The sequence below is a fragment of the Salmo trutta genome, chromosome 25 (assembly GCF_901001165.1).
Source record: "Salmo trutta chromosome 25, fSalTru1.1, whole genome shotgun sequence".
NCBI lineage: Eukaryota > Metazoa > Chordata > Actinopteri > Salmoniformes > Salmonidae > Salmo > Salmo trutta.
The window spans coordinates 3,381,588-3,405,059 of NC_042981.1; the positions used below are offsets into that span (position 1 = coordinate 3,381,588).

The 23,472-nt window shown below is 45.6% G+C and overlaps 1 long non-coding RNA gene and 1 gene segment (V, D, J or C); both read right to left on the reverse strand.

The window, feature by feature from the left end:
* The window catches only part of LOC115161856 (T-cell receptor beta-2 chain C region-like), a 75,291-nt gene that overhangs the window by 25,717 nt on the left and 26,102 nt on the right, over nt 1-23,472 (reverse strand).
* On the reverse strand, nt 13,842-14,411 carry LOC115161863 (uncharacterized). The gene is made up of 2 exons (XR_003869438.1): nt 14,319-14,411; nt 13,842-13,939 (listed from the first exon to the last, which is right to left on the reverse strand). It is a non-coding gene; the product is annotated as an uncharacterized LOC115161863 (long non-coding RNA).

Sequence of the window (23,472 nt, forward strand, 5' to 3'; positions counted from 1 at the left end):
ACCTTATCTTCACCTTGTCTTCTCATGATTTGTATATTTCAAAAAAGTGTTTGACTCAATTTGGCATGAGGGTCTGCTATACAAATTGATGGAAACTGGTGTTGGGGGTAAAACGTACGACATTATAAAGTCCATGTACACAAACAAGTGTTCGGTTAAAATTGGCAAAAACCACACACATTTCTTTCCACAGGGCCGTGGGGTGAGACAGGGATGCAGCTTAAGCCCCACCCTCTTCAGCATATATACAGTATAAACAAATTGGCGAGGGCACTAGAACAGTCTGCAGCACCCGGCCTCACCCTACTAGAATCTGAAGTCAAAGGTCTACTGTTTGCTGATGATCTGGTTCTTCTGTCCCAAAACCAAGGAGGGCCTACAGCAGCACCTAGATCTTCTGCACAGATTCTGTCAGACCTGGGTCCCTGACAGGAAAATCTCAGTGAGACCAAAATAATGGTGTTCCAAAAAAGGTCCAGTTGACAGGACCACAAATACAAATTCCATCTAGACACAAAAAACGAACTCAGCAGTAACCAAAGAGTAGATTGTACTACTTATGGTCAGTTATTACATCAAATCAAAATCAAATCTTATTGGTCACTGTTACGAACCGGCTCAGAGTTCGCAACAAAAGGGAGATAACGTGGAGACAAGGAGTATCAAAAATATATATTTATTAGATACCACAACTAGTACAACCAAAAACAACAAGGTGTCTGCATGGAGAGAGTCCCTCCAATGAATGTGGAAGAGGTGCCTTTATCCTGGGACACACCCGAGCCCAGGTGTTTCCCATGTAGCTGACGACCCTCCCAACTCCGCCCACCGGCATCCTAATAAGGAACAAGAGCAAAGAGAGAAAATACGGCAGACAGAGTGGGAGGGTCGTCACAGTCACATACACATGGTTAGCAGATGTTAATGCGAGTGTAGTGAAATGCTTGTGCTTCTAGTTCCGACAGTGCAGAAATATCTAACAAGTAATCTAACAATTCCCCAACAACTACCTAATACACACAAATCTAGCAAGTAATCTAACAATTCCCCAACAACTACCTTATACACACAAATCTAACAAGTAATCTAACAATTCCCCAACGACTACCTAAAACAACTGCAATTCATGCTGTAACAGACTGCTGTGTGGACTACCATTCCAGCTCAATCGAAAACCACAGGTCCATCACCAGACAGTCAGAGAATGCTGCAGGTTGTTCGATACGACAGCATTTTTTTTGTTAGTTGAGGGACTGAATCTGACTGGCTGCACAGCGATACACATTACTGTCTGTAGGATTTAAATCAGAAATAAGCAGGGTGGCTTTGGCCTTGGAATGACCTGTTAGACCCAACGTTCTTCTCGAAGGCAGTTTTCATAGTGTTGTATTCCAATGGTTCTCTGTCCTCCCTTGTGTTGGTACCACAACATGTAAAGGGTAGTTGTTGGTGGATGAGGAGAGAAGAGGTGTACGTCACCAAGACGTCACAGTGGATATACTGTATCTACGTGACTCTTACCTGTGTGTCACGTTCTGACCTGTAAAGGTGTTATTTGTTAGTGTTTAGTTTGGTCAGGACGTGGCAGGGGGTATTTGTTAGTGTTTAGTTTGGTCAGGACGTGGCAGGGGGTATGTGTTAGTGTTTAGTTTGGTCAGGACGTGGCAGGGGGTATTTGTTAGTGTTTAGTTTGGTCAGGACGTGGCAGGGGGTATTTGTTAGTGTTTAGTGTGGTCAGGACGTGGCAGGGGGTATGTGTTAGTGTGTAGTGTGGTCAGGATGTGGCAGGGGGTATTTGTTAGTGTTTAGTTTGGTCAGGACGTGGCGGGGGTATTTGTTAGTGTTTAGTTTGGTCAGGACGTGGCAGGGGGTATGTGTTAGTGTTTAGTTTGGTCAGGACGTGGCAGGGGGTATTTGTTAGTGTTTAGTTTGGTCAGGACGTGGCAGGGGGGTATGTGTTAGTGTTTAGTTTGGTCAGGACGTGGCAGGGGGTATTTGTTTTATGTGGTTCAGGGTGGTTGTGTGTATGTGTCCATGTAGAGAGGGGTATTTGATTTATTAGTCCAGGGTTTTGGTTATTGTTCTATGCTAGTTTATTTCTATGTTCTGTCTAGTCATTTGTATTTCTATGTTTAGTTAATTGGTGTTGGGGCCTTCAGTTGGAGGCAGCTGTCTATCGTTGCCTCTGATTGAAGGTCCTATAATTAGGGGTGTGTTTGGATTGTGGATTGTGGGTAGTTGTATTATGTTTTGTGTTCTTCACCTGACAGAACTGTTAGTGTTGTTTCTGTTAATTGTATACGTGTTTATTTTGTTTCTCCTTTTCATATATTAAAAAGAGAAGATGAGTATACATTTCCCTGTTGCGTCTTGGTCCTCCACATACGACACTCGTTACACTGTGAGAAAGGACAGAGAGACAACGGTGGTGGTAAATACTGTTGTTGACCTTTCACTGCAGAAGATGCTAAGAAAAATGGAACATCTGAGACAGGAACTCAATGATAATTCACCACAATATTGTCAATAGAACATGCCAAGGATGTGCTTTATTTCCATTACAGTTTACTGGCATAGCAGTCTCCACATAGCAGTCTCCACATAGCAGTCTCCACATAGCAGTCTCCTGTAGGAGTTATGTACTGTCTCCACATAGCAGTCTCCACATAGCAGTCTCCACATAGCAGTCTCCTGTAGGAGTTATGTACTGTCTCCACATAGCAGTCTCCACATAGCAGTCTCCTATAGGAGTTATGTGATGTCTCCACATAGCAGTCTCCACATAGCAGTCTCCACATAGCAGTCTCCACATAGCAGTCTCCTGTAGGAGTTATGTACTGTCTCCACATAGCAGTCTCCACATAGCAGTCTCCACATAGCAGTCTCCACATAGCAGTCTCCTGTAGGAGTTATGTGCTGTCTCCACATAGCGGTCTCCACATAGCAGTCTCCTATAGGAGTTATGAACTGTCTCCACATAGCAGTCTCCACATAGCAGTCTCCTATAGGAGTTATGCGATGTCTCCACATAGCAGTCTCCACATAGCAGTCTCCTATAGGAGTTATGAACTGTCTCCACATAGCAGTCTCCACATAGCAGTCTCCTATAGGAGTTATGTGATGTCTCCACATAGCATTCTCCACATAGCAGTCTCCTGTAGGAGTTATGAACTGTCTCCACATAGCAGTCTCCTGTAGGAGTTATGAACTGTCTCCACATAGCAATCTCCTGTAGGAGTTATGTACTGTCTCCACATAGCAGTCTCCTGTAGGAGTTATGAACTGTCTCCACATAGCAGTCTCCTGTAGGAGTTATGTGCTGTCTCCACATAGCAGTCTCCTGTAGGAGTTATGAACTGTCTCCACATAGCAGTCTCCTGTAGGAGTTATGTACTGTCTCCACATAGCAGTCTCCTGAAGGAGTTATGAACTGTCTCCACATAGCAGTCTCCTGTAGGAGTTATGTACTGTCTCCACATAGCAGTCTCCTGTAGGAGTTATGTACTGTCTCCACATAGCAGTCTCCTGTAGGAGTTATTGACTGTCTCCACATAGCAGTCTCCTGTAGGAGTTATGTACTGTCTCCACATAGCAGTCTCCTATAGGAGTTATGTACTGTCTCCAAATAGCAGTCTCCTGTAGGAGTTATGCACTGTCTCCACATAGCAGTCTCCTGTAGGAGTTATGTACTGTCTCCACATAGCAGTCTCTTGTAGGAGTTATGAACTGTCTCCACATAGCAGTCTCCTGTAGGAGTTATGTACTGTCTCCACATAGCAGTCTCCTGTAGGAGTTATGTACTGTCTCCACATAGCAGTCTGCTGTAGGAGTTATGTACTGTCTCCACATAGCAGTCTCCTGTAGGAGTTATGTACTGTCTCCACATAGCAGTCTCCTGTAGGAGTTATGTACTGTCTCCACATAGCAGTCTGCTGTAGGAGTTATGTACTGTCTCCACATAGCAGTCTCCTGTAGGAGTTATATACTGTCTCCACATAGCAGTCTCCTGTAGGAGTTATGTACTGTCTCCACATGGCAGTCTCCTATAGGAGTTATGTACTGTCTCCACATAGCAGTCTCCTATAGGAGTTATGTACTGTCTCCACATAGCAGTCTCCTGTAGGAGTTATGTACTGTCTCCACATAGCAGTCTCCTATAGGAGTTATGTACTGTCTCCACATAGCAGTCTCCTGTAGGAGTTATGTACTGTCTCCACATAGCAGTCTCCTGTAGGAGTTATGTACTGTCTCCACAAAGCAGTCTCCTGTAGGAGTTATGTACTGTCTCCACATAGCAGTCTCCTGTAGGAGTTATGTACTGTCTCCACATAGCAGTCTCCTGTAGGAGTTATGTACTGTCTCCACATAGCAGTCTCCTGTAGGAGTTATGTACTGTCTCCACATAGCAGTCTCCTATAGGAGTTATGTACTGTCTCCACATAGCAGTCTCCTGTAGGAGTTATGTACTGTCTCCACATAGCAGTCTCCTATAGGAGTTATGTACTGTCTCCACATAGCAGTCTCCACATAGCAGTCTCCTATAGGAGTTATGTACTGTCTCCACATAGCAGTCTCCTGTAGGAGTTATGTACTGTCTCCACATAGCAGTCTCCTATAGGAGTTATGTACTGTCTCCACATAGCAGTCTCCTGTAGGAGTTATGTACTGTCTCCACATAGCAGTCTCCTATAGGAGTTATGAACTGTCTCCACATAGCAGTCTCCTGTAGGAGTTATGTACTGTCTCCACATAGCAGTCTCCTGTAGGAGTTATGTACTGTCTCCACATAGCAGTCTCATGTAGGAGTTATGTACTGTCTCCACATAGCAGTCTCCACATAGCAGTCTCCTGTAGGAGTTATGTACTGTCTCCACATAGCAGTCTCCTGTAGGAGTTATGTACTGTCTCCACATAGCAGTCTCCTGTAGGAGTTATGTACTGTCTCCACATAGCAGTCTCCTATAGGAGTTATGTACTGTCTCCACATAGCAGTCTCCTGTAGGAGTTATGTACTGTCTCCACATAGCAGTCTCCTATAGGAGTTATGTACTGTCTCCACATAGCAGTCTCCACATAGCAGTCTCCTATAGGAGTTATGTACTGTCTCCACATAGCAGTCTCCTGTAGGAGTTATGTACTGTCTCCACATAGCAGTCTCCTATAGGAGTTATGTACTGTCTCCACATAGCAGTCTCCTGTAGGAGTTATGTACTGTCTCCACATAGCAGTCTCCTATAGGAGTTATGAACTGTCTCCACATAGCAGTCTCCTGTAGGAGTTATGTACTGTCTCCACATAGCAGTCTCCTGTAGGAGTTATGTACTGTCTCCACATAGCAGTCTCCTGTAGGAGTTATGTACTGTCTCCACATAGCAGTCTCCTGTAGGAGTTATGTACTGTCTCCACATGGCAGTCTCCTATAGGAGTTATGTACTGTCTCCACATAGCAGTCTCCTATAGGAGTTATGTACTGTCTCCACATAGCAGTCTCCTGTAGGAGTTATGTACTGTCTCCACATAGCAGTCTCCTATAGGAGTTATGTACTGTCTCCACATAGCAGTCTCCTATAGGAGTTATGTACTGTCTCCACATAGCAGTCTCCTGTAGGAGTTATGTACTGTCTCCACATAGCAGTCTCCTATAGGAGTTATGAACTGTCTCCACATAGCAGTCTCCTGTAGGAGTTATGTACTGTCTCCACATAGCAGTCTCCTGTAGGAGTTATGTACTGTCTCCACATAGCAGTCTCCTGTAGGAGTTATGTACTGTCTCCACATAGCAGTCTCCTGTAGGAGTTATGTACTGTCTCCACATGGCAGTCTCCTATAGGAGTTATGTACTGTCTCCACATAGCAGGCTCCTATAGGAGTTATGTACTGTCTCCACATAGCAGTCTCCTGTAGGAGTTATGTACTGTCTCCACATAGCAGTCTCCTATAGGAGTTATGTACTGTCTCCACATAGCAGTCTCCTGTAGGAGTTATGTACTGTCTCCACATAGCAGTCTCCTGTAGGAGTTATGTACTGTCTCCACATAGCAGTCTCCTGTAGGAGTTATGTACTGTCTCCACATAGCAGTCTCCTGTAGGAGTTATGTACTGTCTCCACATAGCAGTCTCCTGTAGGAGTTATGTACTGTCTCCACATAGCAGTCTCCTATAGGAGTTATGTACTGTCTCCACATAGCAGTCTCCTGTAGGAGTTATGTACTGTCTCCACATAGCAGTCTCCTATAGGAGTTATGCACTGTCTCCACATAGCAGTCTCCACATAGCAGTCTCCTATAGGAGTTATGTACTGTCTCCACATAGAAGTCTCCTGTAGGAGTTATGTACTGTCTCCACATAGCAGTCTCCTATAGGAGTTATGTACTGTCTCCACATAGCAGTCTCCTGTAGGAGTTATGTACTGTCTCCACATAGCAGTCTCCTATAGGAGTTATGAACTGTCTCCACATAGCAGTCTCCTGTAGGAGTTATGTACTGTCTCCACATAGCAGTCTCCTGTAGGAGTTATGTACTGTCTCCACATAGCAGTCTCCTGTAGGAGTTATGTACTGTCTCCACATAGCAGTCTCCTGTAGGAGTTATGTACTGTCTCCACATAGCAGTCTCCTGTAGGAGTTATGTACTGTCTCCACATAGAAGTCTCCTATAGGAGTTATGTACTGTCTCCACATAGCAGTCTCCTGTAGGAGTTATGTACTGTCTCCACATAGCAGTCTCCTATAGGAGTTATGTACTGTCTCCACATAGCAGTCTCCACATAGCAGTCTCCTATAGGAGTTATGTACTGTCTCCACATAGCAGTCTCCTGTAGGAGTTATGTACTGTCTCCACATAGCAGTCTCCTATAGGAGTTATGTACTGTCTCCACATAGCAGTCTCCTGTAGGAGTTATGTACTGTCTCCACATAGCAGTCTCCTGTAGGAGTTATGTACTGTCTCCACATAGCAGTCTCCTATAGGAGTTATGAACTGTCTCCACATAGCAGTCTCCTGTAGGAGTTATGTACTGTCTCCACATAGCAGTCTCCTGTAGGAGTTATGTACTGTCTCCACATAGCAGTCTCCTGTAGGAGTTATGTACTGTCTCCACATAGCAGTCTCCACATAGCAGTCTCCTGTAGGAGTTATGTACTGTCTCCACATAGCAGTCTCCTGTAGGAGTTATGTACTGTCTCCACATAGCAGTCTCCTGTAGGAGTTATGTACTGTCTCCACATAGAAGTCTCCTATAGGAGTTATGTACTGTCTCCACATAGCAGTCTCCTGTAGGAGTTATGTACTGTCTCCACATAGCAGTCTCCTATAGGAGTTATGTACTGTCTCCACATAGCAGTCTCCACATAGCAGTCTCCTATAGGAGTTATGTACTGTCTCCACATAGCAGTCTCCTGTAGGAGTTATGTACTGTCTCCACATAGCAGTCTCCTATAGGAGTTATGTACTGTCTCCACATAGCAGTCTCCTGTAGGAGTTATGTACTGTCTCCACATAGCAGTCTCCTGTAGGAGTTATGTACTGTCTCCACATAGCAGTCTCCTGTAGGAGTTATGTACTGTCTCCACATAGCAGTCTCCTATAGGAGTTATGAACTGTCTCCACATAGCAGTCTCCTGTAGGAGTTATGTACTGTCTCCACATAGCAGTCTCCTGTAGGAGTTATGTACTGTCTCCACATAGCAGTCTCCTGTAGGAGTTATGTACTGTCTCCACATAGCAGTCTCCACATAGCAGTCTCCTGTAGGAGTTATGTACTGTCTCCACATAGCAGTCTCCTGTAGTAGTTATGTACTGTCTCCACATAGCAGTCTCCTATAGGAGTTATGTAATGCACATGGGCGGGTCATATGGGAGGGGAGAAGAGGAGGAGGAGGAGGGGTTTAGTTGTGTCTGTAGTCAGAGAGGAAGAAGCAAAGCGAGAAGTTTTACTCCGCCCAAAATCTGTCCATGAAAACAGCGAAGTCAATGAGAGTGTCGAATTTGTTCAGCAAAAAGTTGACCAAAGGTTATTTGATCTAATAGAAGTTTCATAATGTTTAGATTATTACAAATTCACTGGTATAAGTAGACGCACGTGGCATTTTGGCAACTTTGAATGAATCTACTTTATATCAGAGTTGTGCCTTTTGTCATAGAGATATATAGAGGACTCATCATGGATACAAACCCGTTTTAGTATACACATTACCATTGAGGGATTCCACCATTTTAAAGTAGTCAACTGGGTGGGGAGCTATTGTAATGGCCTCTTTTTGTAGGAAGGAATTAACTCTGCCATGGTTCGTTGGACAAAGCCTATGGGGATATGAATGGAGTAGGGTTTATGGATAAATCTTATACGTTTGGTTCTATGACATAATCTTCAGCGGATTTTCTAAGTCTTTATGTTTTATTTTATTTATTTTTATTTCACCTTTATTTAACCAGGTAGGCAAGTTGAGAACAAGTTCTCATTTACAATTGCGACCTGGCCAAGATAAAGCAAAGCAGTTCGACAACATACAAAAACACAGAGTTACACATGGAGTAAAACAACATACAATCAATGATGCAGTAGAAAAAAATAAGACTATATACAATGTGAGCAAATGATGTGAGATAATGGAGGTAAAGGCAAAAAAATGCCATGGTGGCAAAGTAAATAAAGTATGGCAATAAAAAACACTGGAATGGTAGATTTGTAGTTTGAAGAAAGTTAAAAGTTAAAATATAAATAATATGGTGCAAAGGAGCAAAATAAATAAAATAAATAAATACAGTAGTGGAAAAGGTAGTAGTTTGGGCTCAATTAAAGATGGGCTATGTACAGGTGCAGAGATCTGTGAGCTGCTCTGACAGCTGGTGCTTAAAGCTAGTGAGGGAGATAAGTGTTTCCAGTTTTAGAGATTTTTGTAGTTCGTTCCAATCATTGGCAGCTGAGAACTGGAAGGAGAGACGACCAAAGGAGGAGTTGGCTTTAGGGGTGACCAGAGAGATATACCTGCTGGAGCGCGTGCTACAGGTGGGTGCTGCTATGGTGACCAGTGAGCGGAGATAAGGGGGGACTTTACCTAGCAGGGTCTTGTAGATGACCTGGAGCCAATGTGTTTGGCGACGATGATGAAGTGAAGGCCAGCCAACGAGAGCATACAGGTCGCAGTGGTGGGTTGTATATGGGGCTTTGGTGACAAAACGGATGGCACTGTGATAGACTGCATCCAGCTTGTTGAGTAGGGTATTGGAGGCTATTTTGTAAATGACATCGCCGAAGTCGAGGATTGGTAGGATGGTCAGTTTTACGAGGGTATGTTTGGCAGTATGAGTGAAGGATGCTTTGTTGCGAAATAGGAAGCCAATTCTAGATTTCACTTTGGATTGGAGATGATTGATGTGAGTCTGGAAGGAGAGTTTACAGTCTAACCAGACACCTAGGTATTTGTAGTTGTCCACAAATTCTAAGTTAGAACCGTCCAGAGAAGTTATGCTGGATGGGCGGGCAGGTGCAGGCAGCGATCGGTTGAAGAGCATGCATTTAGTTTTACTTGTGTTTAGGAGCAGTTGGAGACCACGGAAGGAGAGTTGAATGGCATTGAAGCTCGTCTGGAGGGTTGTTAACACAGTGTCCAAAGAAGGGCCAGAAGTATACAGAATGGTGTCGTCTGCGTAGAGGTGGATCAGAGATTCACCAGCAGCAAGAGCGACATCATTTATGTATACAGAGAAAAGAGTTGGCCCAAGAATTGAACCCTGTGGTACCCCCATAGAGACTGCCAGAGGTCCAGACAGTAGGCCCTCCGATTTGACACACTGAACTCTGTCAGAGAAGTAGTTGGTGAACCAGGCGACGCAATCGTTTGAGAAACCAAGGCTACTAAGTCTGCCGATGAGGATGTGGTGATTAACAGAGTCAAAAGCTTTGGCCAGGTCAATGAATACGGCAGCACAGTAATGTTTCTTATCGAAGGCGGTTACGATGTCGTTTAGGACCTTGAGCGTGGCTGAGGTGCACCCATGAACAGCTCTGAAACCAGATTGCATAGCGGAGAGGGTGCGGTGGGATTCAAAATAGTCGGTAATCTGTTTGTTGACTTGGCTTTCGAAGACCTTAGAAAGGCAGGGTAGGATGGATATAGGTCTGTAGCAACTTGGGTCAAGAGTGTCACCTCCTTTGAAGAGGGGGATGACAGCAGCTGCTTTCCAATCTATGGGAATCTCAGACTACACGAAAGAGAGGTTGAACAGGCTAGTAATAGGGGTTGCAATAATTTCGGCAGATAATTTTAGAAAGAAAGGGTCCAGATTGTCAAGCCCAGCTGATTTGTAGGGGTCCAGATTTTGCAGCTCTTTCAGAACATCAGCTGAATGGATTTGGGAGAAGGAGAAATGGGGGAGGCTTGGGCGAGTAGCTGTGGGGGGTGCAGTGCTGTTGAATGCAGTAGGGGTAGTTAGGTGGAAAGCATGGCCAGCCGTAGAAAAATGCTTATTGAAATTCTCAATTATAGTGGGCTTATCGGTGGTGACAGAGTTTCCTATCCTCAGTGCAGTGGGCAGTTGGGAGGAGGTGTTCTTATTCTCCATGGACTTTACAATGTCCCAGAACTTTTTAGAGTTGGAGTTGCACGAAGCAAATTTCTGTTTGAAAAAGCTAGCCTTGGCGTTTCTAACTGCCTGTGTGTATTGGTTTCTAACTTCCCTAAAAAGTTGCATATCGCGGGGGCAGTTCGATGCTAATGCAGAACGCAACAGGATATTTTTGTGTTGGTTAAGGGCAGTCAGGTCTGGGGAGAACCAAGGGCTATATCTGTTCCTGGTTCTAAATTTCTTGAAAGGGGCATGCTTATTTAAGATGGAGAGGAAGGCATTTTTAAAAAATAACCAGGCATCCTCTACTGACGGGATGAGGTCAATATCCTTCCAGGATACCAGGGCCAGGTCGATTAGAAAGGCTTGCTCGTTGAAATGTTTCAGGGAGCGTTTGACAGTGATGAGTGGAGGTCGTTTGACCGCTGACCCATTACGGGTGCAGGCAATGAGGCAGTGATCGCTGAGATCTTGGTTGAAAACAGCAGAGGTGTAATTAGAGGGCACATTGGTTAGGATGATATCTATGAGGGTGCCAGTGTTTGCGGCTTTGGGGTTGTACCTGGTGGGTTCATTAATAATTTGTGTGAGATTGAGGGCATCAAGCTTGGATTGTAGAATGGCTGGGGTGTTAAGCATGTCCCAGTTTAGGTCGCCTAGTAGCACGAGCTCTGAAGATAAATGGGGGGCAATCAGTTCACATATGGTGTCCAGAGCACAGCTAGGGGCCGAGGGGGGTCTATAGCAGGCGGCAACGGTGAGAGACTTGTTTTTGGAGAGGTGGATTTTTAAAAGTAGAAGTTCAAATTGTTTGGGTACAGACCTGGATAGCAGGACAGAACTCTGCAAGCTATCTCTGCAGTAGATTGCAACACCGCCCCCTTTGGTCGTTCTATCTTGTCTGAAAACGTTGTAGTTAGGGATGAAGATTTCACAGTTTTTGGTGGACTTCCTAAGCCAAGATTCAGACACAGCTAGGACATCCGGGTTGGCAGAGTGTGCTAAAGCAGTGAATAAAACAAACTTAGGGAGGAGGCTTCTAATGTTAACATGCATGAAACCAAGGCTATTACGGTTACAGAAGTCATCAAAAGAGAGCGCCTGGGGAGTAGGTGTGGAGCCAGGCACTGAAGGGCCTGGATTCACCTCTACATCCCCAGCGGAGCAGAGAAGGATAAGTATGAGGGTACGGCTAAAAGCTATAAGAATTGGTCGTCTGTGACGTCCAGAATAGAGAGAAAAAGGAGCAGGTATCTGGGGGCGATAAAATAGCTTCAAGGTATAATGTACAGACAAAGGTATGGTGGGATGTGAGTACAGAGGAGGTAAACCTAGGCATTTAGTGATTATGAGAGAGATATTGTCTCTAGAAATATCATTGAAACCAGAAGATGTCATAGCATGTGTGGGTGGAGGAACTGAGAGGTTGGATAAGGTATAATGAGCAGGGCTAGAGGCTCTACAGTGAAATAAGCCAATAAACACTAACCAGAACAGCAATGGACAAGGCATATTGACATTAAGGAGAGGCATGCTTAGCCGAGTGAATCAGAGGGTCCAGTGAGAATCAGACAGCTAGCCGGGCCATAGGTAGCAAGCTGGTGGAAGATGGGAGGGAGGTCTGTTTTTAGCCGCCTCGTGCGTTTCCGTCTGTGGGTTAGTGGGGTTCCGTGTGGAAGGGGGGACCTGTCCAAGTTGGCAAAATAGTTAGTTATAGTGGCCCAAGAAAAGTGTCCGACAGACCTATTCAGATCGCAGCCGAAAAGACAGCTAACGATTAGCTGGCCGCAGATGGGCGATCAGGTTACGTCGCGACGGAGGGGCCAGTTGGACAACTCCCTCGGGCAGATAACGTCGGTGATCCAGTCGTGAAGACCCAATGGGGCTCCGCATCGGCAGTAAAACGGGTCAGGATAGGTGAGTTGTAGCCCAGGAGACACTTCAGCTGGCTAGCTCAGGAGTAGCCCACGAGTGGCTGACGGAATTCTTCAGCTGGCTAGCTAGCTAGCTCCGTAATAGTGTGTGTTAATTCCGAGACCGACGTTGCCAATAGTCACTCAGGTAGCAGCTAGTTAGCTGCAAGATCCAGGTGTAAATGTCCAGAGCCTGCGGTAGAAATCGAGGAAAGGAGAGAGAATAGGTCCGATATGCTCTGGTCTGAGTCGCGCTGTACAAAAACTGGCGATAGCTTTTCGAGCTAATGGATAGCTGAGGACAGCTAACCGTAGCTAGCTGAACTTCAACGTTAGCCAGTGAAAATGGCTAACCTCTGGCTAGCTTCTGTCGTGGAATTCAGATGAGGTAAATAATACTTTTTTTTTTTTTTTTAATTGATGAGGCGGGTTGCAGGAGAGTGCTTTGAGGTTGAGTATTTAGAATAAAAAAATGTAAAAAGATAAGTGAAGAAAAAATATGTAAATATATATGCATATACACGGGACACGACAGGACGTCTGAACTGCTACGCCATCTTGGATTTGATGATTTGATTTTAGATTTTTTTATGTAATCAGAAAAACCACATAAAGCATATAAACATTTTATTATGAATTACATGTCATGTTAACCTGACTGACATTATCTCATAGAACAAAACGTATAAGATCTCCTAAGCCTGTGTTAACCTCTGACCTTTTCACCGTTTAATTCCAAAGCCCTATTCATTCCCCCATTTATTTTCCCCAATAGGAATGGCTGAATGAACCAGAGGTAACTCATTTCCGGTTTTTATGACTATAAACTGGCGAGTTCTTTGAAGAAGAAGAAAATTGACTACTTTAAAATGGAGATAGTCTCAATGGCGCTACCCATGCTGTCACAGACGCTATATTGGCACAGATACAAAGATGACTCTATCTATCTCTATGGCCTGTTGTTCACACGCGTATCTGCCGTCTCATTGGCTAGAATGGTCCCACCTGATCTCATCTCTTCCTGCTTGCCTTCCGTCTTTGTGGGCATGTTTTTTCATTGTTAGAGCAGTCACTCTAATATCTTGTCAACATAATAGACAATCTTTGGTGTAGTGTAGAGGGAGGGGAGGGGTTTTGTGTGTAGTGCAAAGTGTAGCTGATGCACTGTGCTTTACTCACAGCACAATAATATAGCCCAGTGTCTTCAACCCTCACTGCAAGCGACCCCAGAAAACCCTCATCCTCGGCGTCGCCTGAGATGTTAAAGTTTTCCTCAACATCAAAAGCTTCTTTAAAGGACAGGAAGCCGATGAGCTGGAGCTTTTGTCCATGTATCTGACGGTACCAGTAGATTTTATCATATTTTTTGTCATGGTGACTGCAGGTCATCTTTAAGGTGTTTCCTGGCCTCTTGGTGAGATGACGAGGAGATTGGTGGACGGAGAGGGACACACAGGAACCTGGGGAGAAGACAGCAGGAGAAGAGAGAGACGATGAAACACAGAGAGACAATAATAAAACAGATCAGCTACTAACTACCTGGTATACTGAACCTTACCTTCACCTGATATACTGAACCTTACCTTCACCTGATATACTGAACCTCACCTTCACCTGATATACTCAACCTTACCTTCACCTGATATACTGAACCTTACCTTCACCTGATATACTGAACCTCACCTTCACCTGATATACTGAACCCTACCTTCACCTGGTATACTGAACCTTACCTTCACCTGATATACTGAACCTTACTTTCACCTGGTATACTGAACCTTACCTTCACCTGATATACTGAACCTCACCTTCACCTGATATACTGAACCTTATCCTCACCTGTGAGCCAGAGGAGTGAAACAGTAGCCGTGAGGAGAACTCTGATCATGCTGTTTGTCTGTCTGCCTGTTTGTCTGTCACAGCTGTAGAGTTAGATCTATGTCTATGGTCTGAGGTGTTCAGAGCCTTGTGTTCTGAGGTGGGAGGAGCTTATAGCTGACCTATCACCCTACAGTACAGTGGAACATTACTGCTCTCTGCTGGATCAGCTGGAAGGTACTGGGACAATAACATGAAACAAAATATAGAGTTTGTAAAAATATATGAACAAAGACAAACAATACCTTCAAATAAATCTATAAATAAAAATAAAAATATATTAATCTTCTTGTGTATATCTATAGACTACATTGAGGTTTTTATTTCGTTATTTGGCATTAGTTCATAAGCCTAAACTTTAGAGATTAACTGTGTGCTCGCCAATTAGCCTACACAGCCAAATAATGCTTTTTTGGAACTGGCAGAAAACGTTAACGTCAATCCACAGCAAAGGCAAAAAAGGATATCGTCAAAGTTTAATTCAATAAGACAAACGCTGCAAAAGGAGAGTTGAAAATAAAGAAAAAGGGAGGGCCAGAAAAGTAATGTTTGTTTGGAAAATATTTTGATTTTGATGATTGTGAGGCGGCTGATACAAATTCGACAGTCACAAGACAGGGACTTCAAATAGGCCTATGGTACGTCAAGGGAACTGTAGCCTACTGTTCAGATTGGTTGAATGGAAACTGAAATCTGGACACTGACTGTAGGTGTAACAGCATAGCTTCCGTCCCTCTCCTCGCCCCAACCTGGGCTTGAACCAGGGACCCTCTGCACACATCAACAACTGACACCCCACGAAGCATCGTTACCCATCGCGCCACAAAAGCCACGGCCCTTGCAGAGCAAGGAGAACAACTATTTCAGGTCTCAGAGCGAGTGACGTCACCAATTGAAACACTATTAGCGCGCACCACCACTAACTAGCTAGCCATTTCACATTGGTTACATAGGTCTATAATATCTCACATAGCCTTACTATTAACTCCTGCAGAAGCATTTCTTGCAGTAAAATGATACACCAAAAATAGGCTAAATTTGGATTTGGGAAAAGGAGTGAAGATATAGGATTTATTTATCTTGAGAGAATGCAATGCTCAGTTAGATACACTATACAGCAGTATGTGGACACCCCGGAAAACTAGTGGATTCGGCTATTTCAGCCACACCCGTTGCTGACAGGTGTATAAAATCGAGCGCACCGCCATGCAATCTCCATAGACAAACATTGGCAGTAGAATAGCCATACTGAAGAGTTCAGTGACTTTCAACGTGGCACCGTCATAGAATGCCACCTTTCCAACAAGTCAGTTTGTCAAATTGCTGCCCTGCTAGAGCTGCCCCGGTCAACTGTAAGTGCTATGAAGTGAAAATGTCTAGGAGCAACAACGGCTCAGCTGTGAAGTGGTAGGCCACACACAAGCTCACAGAACGGGAACGCCAAGTGCTGAAGTGTGTAGCGTGTATAAATCGCCTGTCCTCGGTTGTAAAACTCACCATCGAGTTCCAAACTGCCTCTGGAAGCAACGTCAGCATGAACTGTTCGTCGGTAGGTTCATGAAATGGGTTTCCATGGCCAAGCAACCGCAGACTAGCCTAAGATCACCATTCGCAATGCCATGTGTCGGCTGGAGTGGTTTATAGCTCGCCGCCATTGGACTCTGGAGCAGTGGAAACGTGTTCTCTGGAGTGATGAATCACGCTTCACCATCTGGCAGTCCGACAGACAAATCTGGGTTTGGCGGATGCCGGGAGAACGCTACCTGCCCGAATGCATAGTGCCAACTGTAAAGTTTGGTGGAGGAGGAATAATGGTCTGGGGTTGTTTTTCATGGTTCGGGCTAGGCCCCTTAGTTCCAGAGAAGAGAAATCTTAACGCTACAGCATACAATGACATTCTAGACAATTCTGTGCTTCTAAATTTGTGAAAACAGTTTGGGGAAGGCCCTTTCCTGTTTCAGCATGACAATGCCCCTGTACACGAAGCGAGCTCCATTCAGAAATGGTCTGTTGAGATCGGTGTGATAGAACTTGACTGGCTTGCACAGAGCCCTGACCTCAACCTCATCGAACACCTTTGGGATGAATTGGAACGCTGACTGCGAGCCAGGCTTAATCGCACAACATCAGTGCCCGACCTCACTAATGCTCTTGTGGCTGAATGGAAGCAAGTCCCCACAGCGATGTTCCAACATCTAGTGGAAAGCCTTCCATGAAGAGTGGAGGCTGTTATAGCAGCAAAGGGGGAACCAACTCCATATTAATGCCCATGATTTTGTAATGAGATGTTGGACGAGCAGGTGGTCACATACTTTTGTTCATGTAGTGTACGTACAGGTACAGGTGTAGTGTACCTACTGGTGTACAGGTACAGGTGTACTGTCTTCATCCCAGATATAACGCGTTGGGTCGTTTTCACAGCTTTCACAGCTGACTGATATCATCTGGACATTTTGATCAGAAACTCTTTCCCTTACTTTGTATTATTGTATTTTCTCCCCGGTCCCTAAACGTCTTCATTGTATTTTTTCCCCGGTCCCTAAATGTCTTCATTGTATTTTCTAACGTCTTTGATCCGTGAAAGATGACAGAGAAAACCGATGTCAACTAGATTGAAGCATTCATTCAATCAATCAATGACATTGTTCTGGGTTTATTTAGTCTTTCTAGGGCAACATATAATGACAGAAGAGACATGTTTCTATCTATAGAAGAGTTGACTAACAAATAGACAAAATGTTGGAAATTATAGGCAGAAACATACCTAATCAGGCAATATAAATCCTGTACTCCCTGTCTAAAAATTATTTTGCCATTTTGGACTGTAGCCTACAGCACATCTTCTATATTTACGGGTTAGAGTGATTTTCACATTTCACATCACATATATTAGCAATTGTGGGATGTTTAGTATTGATTATGTTTAGTATTGAGGAGGTTTAGTATTGATTATATTTAGTATTGAGGAGGTTTAGTATTGAGGAGGTTTAGTATTGATTATGTTTAGTATTGAGGATGTTTAGTATTGAGGAGGTTTAGTATTGATTATGTTTAGTATTGAGGATGTTTAGTATTGATTATGTTTAGTATTGGGAAGGTTTAGTAGTGAGGAGGTTTAGTAGTGAGGAGGTTTAGTATTGAGGAGGTTTAGTATTGAGGAGGTTTAGTATTGAGGAGGTTTAGTATTGAGGAGGTTTAGTATTGAGGAGGTTTAGTATTGAGGAGGTTTAGTATTGAGGAGGTTTGGTATTGAGGAGGTTTAGTATTGAGGAGGTTTAAGTGGTTCAGAACACTGCAGTGGTGGTGTGAGGTGTGACTTTGTATTTGAGATGTGGTTTTTGTAGGGCTGAGATAGGATCTGCTACACTGTGCTCTCTGGCAGCACAGAAATACACTGCACTGTCCTCTTGTGTTAGGTTGGAAACACTTAAATCACAATACTGTTCTGCGTTTCCTCTCAATTTAATTTTGTCCTTGAAACTAGATTCTGGGTTTTTGTTGTCTGTGTAAAGGTACCCCAGCAGTTGTAGCTGTCTGTCCTGAGAATGAGACTGTCTGTACCAGAGGATAACATCATAGTCTTTTATAGTGTGAGAACAGCGGAGATCAGCGGAGTCTCCTGGGGTCGTTACCAAGGCAGCAGGAGTCTGGACAACTCTGGTACCTTGACCCAACCCTGGGAGGGGAGGAAGAGGAGGGAGAGGGGAGGAAGAGAAGAGGAAGATGAGGAAGAGGGGAGGAAGAGGAGATTATCAAATGTTTGTGAATCTAAGTTGACCTTTGAATTGATTGTCAATAGGTTTGTATTTATCCAAACGAGACGTAATTGCTAGCAGATGCCCTCCATGACAACGAAATGTCTGGTACCTTAAAATATTACTATGGTCTTAGTCTTACCTGTGAGACATAGTGATACCAAACAGACAGCGAGGATCATGGTGACAGTCTGTCTGCACTACAGAGAGAAAAGAGCAGATCGTCTGAGTAAAGCTTCACACAGAGACAGACAGGGGGAAGTACATCATCACAGTGACTTTGATTGGCAGATACATATGCTCTGCTCAACCTCTCTCTGTCTCTCTCCCTCTAACCTTCCCCCCTCTCCCTCTCTCCCTCTTTCTGTCTCTGCCTCTCTCGCTTTCTCTCTCCTTCTCATTCTCTCTCTCCCTCTAACCTCTCTGTCTCTCTCCCTCTAACCTTCCCCCTCTCTCTCTCTCTGCCTTGCTCTCTCTTTCTTTTTCTTTCTCTCGCCTCTCTCTCTCCCTCTAACCTCTCTCTGTATCTCTGCCTCTCTCTCTCCCTCTAACCTCTCTCTGTATCTCTGCCTTGCACACCCTCCCCCTCTCTCTTTCTCTCTCCTTCTCATTCTCTCTCTCCCTCTAACCTCTCTGTCTCTCTGCCTCTCTCTCTCCCTCTAACCTCTCTCTGTATCTCTGCCTTGCACACCCTCCCCCTCTCTCTCTCTCTCCTCCTCATTCTCTCTCTCTCTCCCTCTCTCTTTCTGTCTCTCTTTCTCTCTCTGCATGCTAGTGTTTGGTGCATGCTGGGAATTGTATGAGCGAGTGCGAGTGTTGTGTAGAGTTGGTTTTTCTTTCGTGTCTCCTTTTCTTGGTGGTATCCCTTTTTTTCTATGCATGACTAAAGGTTATTATTTAAAAATGTTGTGTTGTGGTAGAATTTAGTATATTGTTTTTTTTTTGTTGAAATCCCCTGACTTTGGCGGGGATGGCGACCCAAATGGGGACGCCGTCCCTGTCACTTCGGCACGGCTTTAGGTGTGTTACTGAAGCTACTGTCACGGTGGAGGAGTTTCTGGTCTCCGTAGGAGAGAAGGTAGGATATGAGAATGTTGCTTATGCGTCACGGATGAATAAAGCGGTGGTGGTTTTTCTTAAAGAAGAGCGTCTTGTTGATCGTATGGTTGAGCAAGGCGTACTTCTTAATAAAGGAATATTTATTCAAGTTACGCCGCTTTTTTTCTCCGTCAACAAGGGTAACGATTTGAAATGTACCGCCGTTTATTCCCAATGAGTTATTGGAGCGCGAGTTATTGCGCTTTGGGGAGTTCGCAAGTTCAATTAAGATTGTCCCGTTGCGTTGCAAACACCTGGCGTTGAAACAGGTTATGTCGTTTCGGCGACAGGTGTTTATGTTTTTGGACTCACCGGAGGAGACTTTGGAGTTAGCGTTTAAAGTCAAGTATGACGACAGACTGTATATGGCTTATGCTAGTACAGGTAGTCAATGGTGTTTTGAGTGTGGGGATGTTGGCCATAAGCGACATGCTTGCCCGAAAAGGGAGAAGGCGGAGGCGGGGGGGGCAGGTGGTCCTCGTAACGCCTGGGACCACTGATGTAGGGAGAGGTGGGCCGACAGCGGTAGAGCAGCCACAAGCACCTGTTGCTGAGGAACAAGTTGTCCGTGTTGAGGGCAGGGGCGAAAAATCTGATATCAACTTTGGAGGGGACAATTACATGAAATTTTCTCAAGAGCAATTCCTGAGGGGGACACCAAAAGTAGTGCTGTAACACATAGCCTACATTGTAATATGGTAAATGTATATTGAGGAACCAAAGAAATAAGGTGTTTGCCGTACTCCTAACTACCGGTACCCAAAACTACACAACTAATCACAACAGCAATACCATTGCCTTAAACTGGTGACTGAACTAAGATTTGTTAAAGTTGAGAGTGGGGGTATCCATGGCATTTTCCAATTATGTTCCTATTTTACAAGTCAACAAAAATTGAGAACCTTTCATAATGTTGCCAAACAAAGACTCAACAAACTTACCTGAGACTCCCTGTCTCTGCCAGTCTGTCCCTGCATATCTGTCCCCAACTCTGCTGTCTGTGTGCCATCTGTTGCCTGCTCTGCCTAATGACATCATTGTGAAACATTACCATTAGAATTTAATTTCTTTCTTATGAACATTTTATCAACTAGTCTTTGAGATGTTAGGCTACTAGGGTTCTCACTATGCGTTTTGGTGTATTGAAAAATACTCTGATGTCCGTCTTTTATTTTTCTGCCATTTTTCTACCTGGCTGGCTGGCTGGCTACACACACAGTGTGTAGGTTATTTACAGTAGGAGATGGGCTTCTATCATCTTCTATCATTCTATTTGGGTTTCGATCTAAAAGGTAGCTAGCAAATGTGAAACGGATTAAAATGACAAGAGTTGACAGCTGTATGAGTTCACAATTTACACAACATATGCTGCAACATTTTGTAATTTTTTGTTTCATTTTTTGTAATAGTTTGTTTCATATTGGCTGGCTTCCAACAATAGCTGAATTTGCAAAGCTAGCGAGCACTAATTCCGTTTCAGTGGTGTTTGCTATAATCTTTGCTACCCGGGTTAAATAAAGGTGAAATGAAATAAATAAATAAAAGTTCCCTTGCGACAATAGGTAGTGGAGGAGATGTCCACTACTAGTAATAGGGATCAGATGGGGCTAGTCTCCCAGGTAGTGGAGGAGATGCCTGGTACGAGTGATGGGGTGCAGCTGGGGAGTGTTGAGAGGGATGTGGCTGAGGGGAGTCAGGGGTCTGTGGCCTCAGTTGAGGAGGATCAGGAGAAGGATATGGATAATCTCTCCTGATATGATAGCAGCTGGCGACGACTCAATTTACAGTCCAGAGGAGGTCAATGGGTTCCTGGATCAGACTTTTTTGGCAAATCTGTCAAATTGGCAGATTTTTTTAGATGTTGATAAGTTTGTGAGGTCAGCTGTGATGTTACAGAAGACGGCGGGGTTAGACCAGTTGAGTGAGAAGAAGCGTTTTCGCTTGAGGAAATTTGTTACTGCTCTCACAGCAGCAAAAGGTAGTAGGAAACGTGGTCAGGTTAATAAGAGAAAGTTAAAACAATGATGATGATCATGCCTCTGTCACACGTCCTGACCAGCAGAGGGAGTAGTTGTTTAGTATTTGGTCAGGACGTGTGTCTCGGTTGTCTTCGTCTTCCGACGATAGTGCGAAATCGTCATCAGAAAATGTGGACCAATACGCAGCAGGTACGTGTATGCTCATTTTTAGATTTATTACCTTTCAAACGAACACTCCAAAACAACAAAACACGCAAATGAACGAACAACAAAACAGTCTGGCAAAGCATAGGGCTTTACACAGAACAATCACCCACAAATCACAAACACAAACACACCCTTATATATGAGACTCTCAATCAAAGGCAGATAGACAACACCTGCCTTCAACTGAGAGTCCCAATCCCAATTAACCAACATAGAAACACACTCACCAGACTAGACATAGAAATACATAAACAGACTATAAACCAAAACCCCGGAAATACTAAATCAAACACCCTTAATCAAAACACACCACCCTGAACCACATAAAACAAATACCCTCTGTCACGCCCTGACCAAACTACAAAACAATTAACCTTATATACTGGCCAGGACGTGACAGTACCCCCCCCCTTAAAGGTGCTACCCCAGAAGCACCTTAACAAAAAAAAACAAAAAAAATACCCCCAAACAATACCCAAAAGAAAAATTCCCCCTTACTAAAGGGAGGGAAGGGAGGGTGGCTGCCGTCAACGACGGCACTGTGCTACACCCCCCCTCCCCAACCCACCTATATTGGAGGCGGCTCAGGTTCTGGCCGTTCCAGGCAGTCTGGGCAGTCTGGCAGCTCGGGGCAGTCTGGTGGCTCGGGGCAGTCTGGGCAGTCTGTCAGCTCGGGGCAGTCTGGGCAGTCTGTCAGCTCGGGGCAGTCTGGGCAGTCTGTCAGCTCGGGGCAGTCTGGGCAGTCTGTCAGCTCGGGGCAGTCTGGGCAGTCTGTCAGCTCGGGGCAGTCTGGGCAGTCTGTCAGCTCGGGGCAGTCTGGGCAGTCTGTCAGCTCGGGGCAGTCAGGGCAGTCTGGCCACTCCGGCAGGTCAGGGCAGTCTGGCCACTCCGGCAGGTCAGCGCAGTCTGGCCACTCCGGCAGGTCAGGGCAGTCTGGCCACTCCGGCAGGTCAGGGCAGTCTGGCCACTCCGGCAGGTCAGGGCAGTCTGGCCACTCCGGCAGGTCAGGGCAGTCTGGCCACTCCGGCAGGTCAGGGCAGTCTGGCCACTCCGGCAGGTCAGGGCAGTCTGGCCACTCCGGCAGGTCAGGGCAGTCTGGCCACTCCGGCAGGTCAGGGCAGTCTGGCCACTCCGGCAGGTCAGGGCAGTCTGGCCACTCCGGCAGTTCAGCGCAGTCTGGCCACTCCGGCAGTTGTGCGCAGTCTGGCCACTCCGGCAGTTCAGCGCAGTCTGGCCACTCCGGCAGTTCAGCGCAGTCTGGCCACTCCGGCAGTTCAGCGCAGTCTGGCCACTCCGGCAGTTCAGCGCAGTCTGACCACTCCGGCAGTTCAGCGCAGTCTGACCACTCCGGCGACTGTGACTGACTCCGGCGACTGTGACTGACGGGCAGCTCCGACGACTGTTGACTGACGGGCAGCTCCGACGACTGTTGACTGACGGGCAGCTCCGACGACTGTTGACTGACGGGCAGCTCCGACGACTGTTGACTGGCGAGGCTGGGTTTACGCACTTGCCGTTTAGTGCGGGGAGCGGGAACAGGACGAGTCGGACTGGGTGGACGCACTTCCGGGTCCGCACGAGAGACAGGAGCTGGAAACCCAGGGCTATGGAGGCGCACAGCCGGTCTAGATCTTACCTCCTGCACAACCCGCCTTGGCTCGATGGAACTAGTAGCCCTGCACGAGCGGAGTGCTCGTACAGGGCAGACTGGGCTGTGCAGGGGCTTGATGGTAGCCGTGCGTAGAGCGGGAGTTGGGTAGCCTGGTCCTCGGAGGCGTACCGGCGACCAGATGCGCTGCGCAGGCATCCTCCTACCAGGCTGGATGCCCGCTCTAGCACGGCACCTGCGAGGGGCTGGAATAACTCGCACCGGACTGTGCGTGCGTATGGGTGAGATATTGCGCTTCTCAGCGAAACATGGCGCTCCCCACCTCATACGCTCCTCCATATAACCACGGGTAGCTGGCTTCCGGCTCTTCCCTCGCCTAGCCAAACTACCCGTGTGCCCCCCCAAAAAAATTTCTTGGGGGTGCCTCTCGTGCTTCTCCCTCAGCGCGTCTCTGGCCTCGTACCACC